Genomic DNA, 4,243 nt, shown 5'->3' with positions numbered 1-4,243 from the left:
GTATCAAAGGGAATGTGGATCACCAGGGCTCTAACTAATGTGGGACCTCTGATGGGGATGGAGTTGGAGCAGCACACGAAGCTCTTCCTGCAGTCGGGGCTCTTGCAGGGCTTCCCTTACCAGTGCCTCTGTTGGTGTCGGGTAAAGAACGAGCGGTCTGAGAAGCTCTTCCCACACTGGGGACACTCGTAGGGCCTCTCCCCAGAGTGGATGCGCCGGTGGGTGACGAGGGTGGAGTTGTGTTTGAAGCCCATCCCGCAGTCAGGGCAGCGGAAGGGCCTCTCCTCTCTGTGAATCCGCTCATGTACAAGGAGGTGGGACCTGGTGTGAAACCTCTTCTGACACTCAGGGCACTTGTAGGGCCTCTCCCCGGTGTGGAACCTCTGGTGGACACCCAGGTCAGACCTGTGGCTGAAGCTCATCCCACATTCCAAGCACTCATAGGGCCTTTCCCCAGTGTGGATCCTCCGGTGGAGATCAGGTTGAATCTCTTCCTGAAGCTCTTCCCACACTCCAAGCACTCAAAGGGCCTCTTGCTCTCATGAAGCTGCTCATGGGCCACCAGCTCTGAGCTCTGGCTGAAGCTCTGTCCACCTTCCTGGCCCAGGACTGGTATTTCCCCCTCAGAGCAACCTGGGCTGGGATTGGTGTCCCTTCTCCTCTGGGACCTCTGGGGCTTTTCCTCCCCATTGGATTCCTGCACTGCGAAGCTGCCCAAAATGGGCTCTTCCATGAGGTTCTGCCCCGGGCATTGGTCCTCCCTGGTCTCCATCCTCAGTTCCTTCCCTGGGGGAGGAAGGACAAGGAGAGAATGGGACGTGCCTGCGTGCCAGAGGGAAGGGAAAGGAGATCCCCACAGTGCATCCCCAGCAGGACGGCATTGGCAGCAGGGTTGTCCTGCAGCCAGGGGCCATGCTGGGCTGGGAGATGGAGCAGGAAAGAGGGGGAAAGGGGCACTGACTTCCTCCTCACCTGCCTGGGTGTCCTGGGGCATCTTCCTCTTCCTCATAGCCTTCTCCTCCTTCATTCAGCCAAGGTTTGGGAATGGGAAATCCTGGTTTGGGAAAAAACAAGGTGTGAATGCCTTGGGCTGGGGATTCCTCCTGCCCAAGTCCATCTCTAGAAGTTACCTGGTGTCCATAAAAACCTCCAAAATCAAGAGTGAATCAAAAAAAGCCACCAGGAGTGTCCTATTTCCAGTCTCATCCCTCTGTGGTTCTGGTAGTCCCCCGTCTCAGGGCTGCTGGGGATCCCATGGGTTCTGGGGATCCCCCGTCTCCACGGTCCTGCTTAGGGATGCTGGGGGGTTTCAGGGTCCCCCTCTCCAGCCTCCCCTCAATCCAGCCACTTGGGGCTCCCTCCTCTTCCCACAACCCTGTCCTGGTTTAGGGCAAATTTGGGATAAAACCCCCAAAAGGGGTTTCCTCTAGAAAGAAAATTATAGCAGTCCCTCCCCCAACCAGATCGAGAAAAGATTTCCATGAAGAAAAGGGGAAAAAACTGTTTATTTAAAAGGCAAAGCATCACCAGCACAAAAAATAAACAATATTAAAAAATAAAACCTCTGCCACTCCAAAAGAGATGACAAACTCAGAAAGTCCCTCCGTGGGCTGTAACTCGGCTCACTCAGTCTCTGATCAGTCTCTTATCAGTCTCTTTTCAGTCCCTCTGGCACTGGAAATGCTGTGGCCCAGAACCGGCCCGGTGGACCACAGGTGCGAGCTGCCAGTGGTGTTCTGGGTGTTCAGTCCAGAGCAGGTTTAAAGAGCTCCAAAGAAAAAGAAAAAACACAGTCCAGGGAACTTCTCTGCCTCAGGAAGCTAAAAACTAACTAAAAGCAAAGGAGAGCTCTGTCCTGCTGTCTGTCCATTTATAGACAACTGATACCTTAGATTTTAAGTTTTTCTGTTCTGTTTTGGTGTGCAGCTTTTAGCTTTATATTAAGTATTACTGGGATCTTTTCCCGGGGTGGTGAAGACAAAACAATCCCATTCTAGCTGGAGACTCAAGGACAATCTCTTCAAACTTCAGGCCCAAAGCGCAAACAACATGAAAAGAGGAGGGTGGGCAAGCAAGGAAGGAGGATGAAACTTCATAATTTGAAGCTATTGATTGGGCAGTTAACTCCTATATACAAATGGACTAAAACTTATAAAAATGTGAGATCTTGTGACCGAGCCCTCTTATGCTCCCATCTTGGAGCCATCCGGGCAGAGACACCACTATGGCTCCGGTACTGCCAGAGTGTGGCCTTTGAAGAAAATTGAATAAAAATTCACTTTATTCCTCTTAGCTCCGTCTGGCCTCTGTTCCAGCTCCTTAAGGCAGCAGAACAATCCAGGAGATGGAATGTGGAGGAGTGAGTGTAGTTTCTGAAAACAAACTGCTGCTTCTTCCTCCTCCCCTTCGCGCTCGGAGGCAGCCTTAAAGGTGCAGAACACATTTCTGGGCTGAACGGACCGATGGGGGTACGAGCATCATGAAGTCACCCCAGGACACACCCCTGCCAGGGTTAGGGGGTCCCATCCCCCCTCATCTCCAGGCTGCCGGGGGTCCCCCAGCTCCGGTATTGCCCCTTCCCCCCTCCCCACCCCGGGGATCCCCTGTTCCACAGCCCCGGCTCTCACGGGGATCCCCAAAACCAATGTCCCACCCCGTTGGTACGGGGCCATCCCCACGTGGACCCCCCGGGACCCTCCCCAGGGGCGATCGCGGCTCCTCTCCCTCTGAAAAAGCTCCTCTTGGGAGGCCCGGAGATATCCGGGGCTCGAGTCCGGGATCTGCCGGCTCCGAACACTCTCCAAAAAAATCCTCCCGGAGACCCCTCGCTGGAGTCGGGGCGAGCTCGGCCTCCGCCCTCACCTGCGGCTCGGGGCTGGGGGCGATGCTCCCGGGGCAGGGGGTGCTGCACACTCAGCGTGCGGGCGGTACGAGCGGCGGGATTCTCCCGCTCCTCTTCCTCCTTCCCTCCCTCCTCTTCCTCCCGCATTTCCTCCACTCCCAGCCCGGACCCCCCTTTCCCACCCCTCTGCCCCACCCCTCTGCTCAGCACCGGCTGCTGGGTGGGGGGAGCCCCCGATCGGCCCCAGGGGTGGGCAGGGGGCTCGGGGACCCCCCCGGTGCGGATCAGTCCCCCTGGCCCGAGCCCCAAATTCCGCTCCGGGGGCCGCTGGGGTCTGCGGGTCCGCCCGGCAACCGGTGAGTCATCGGCGAGAAAGGCTCTGGTTGGCTGGAAATTGTTTAGTGCGTTCTCTGATTGGCTGGAATTGTGAACGGCGCTGTGCCCTGCGGGTGTCCCTCGGAGCTGCGGAGTCCGGGCCGGAGCCTTTTCCTCTTTCCTTCTCTCTCTCTCTGAGAACTTTTTCCTATTTTTTTCTCTCCCTCTGAGACCATTTTCCGATTTCTTTCTCTCCCACGGAGACCTCTTTCCTATTTCTTTCCCTCCATCTGAGGTCTCTTTCCTCTTTCTTTCTCCCGCCCAAGAACTCTTTCCTATTTCTTTCTGTCTCTCTGAGACCTCTTCCCGATGTATTTCTCTCCCTTTCTCCTCCCCAATTCTTTTTCAGCTCAATCCAGGTTTGAGCAGATCCACAGGTTGCGTTCCCACGGTCTCATTTGCACCTTCACTGGGGCAGAGGCGAAATCATAACCCGGGGGCAGGGTCCCTTCCCACCGCAATCCTTCCAGGATTCTCTCGGGGACCTGCTTCCATTTCCTCCCTCCCTGTGCTTCCAGCCAGAAATGTGTTGGAAAATGTCCAGCAAAGCCACCTTTGCTGTGTGCTCTGGGAGCCCACAGAGCTGCTGGACCTTGTTCCCTGGCCCTGCACAGCTCCTTGGGAGGCACGGCAGGAGCAGCACCCTGGGAGCCTCTGGAATGCCCCTCTGGGATCCATGGCACACACTCCCAGGGGCTGGAATTCCAGTTCCCAGCCAGGAAATTATGTTCCTGCCCTTGAAGGCAAAGCCCTTAAGAAGGGACCCAAAAGCCAAGCGGAGCAAGATCCTACAGTGACATTTCACTGCCAACCTTCATAACTTCTCCCATGGTTGTTGTAGCTCGTGGATTGGGAATTAAATCAGGGCAGGGTCTTTGGTAGGAGCTCAAGGGAGACACTGAGAGAGAAACAGAGCAGGCAGAGAAAGGCAGGGGAGAAAGGAGGACGCAAACACAGTAAGCTGAGACGGTGGAACTGTGAAAAACAAACTGGAACTGGCTGAAAATGAATAGAACTGAAAGAAAT

General features: G+C 55.5%; 1 pseudogene; it reads right to left on the bottom strand.

Annotated features, from left to right (window-relative positions):
* LOC132334711 (zinc finger protein 850-like) overlaps positions 1-2,992 on the bottom strand; it is a 209,251-nt pseudogene extending 206,259 nt beyond the window's left edge.
* Between the last annotated feature and the right edge of the window lie 1,251 nt (positions 2,993-4,243).

Source organism: Haemorhous mexicanus, chromosome 16 (assembly GCF_027477595.1).
Source record: "Haemorhous mexicanus isolate bHaeMex1 chromosome 16, bHaeMex1.pri, whole genome shotgun sequence".
NCBI classification, from domain to species: domain Eukaryota; kingdom Metazoa; phylum Chordata; class Aves; order Passeriformes; family Fringillidae; genus Haemorhous; species Haemorhous mexicanus.
Note: the sequence above shows the minus strand (reverse complement) of the source record. Positions and strands in the feature narration are given on the sequence as shown.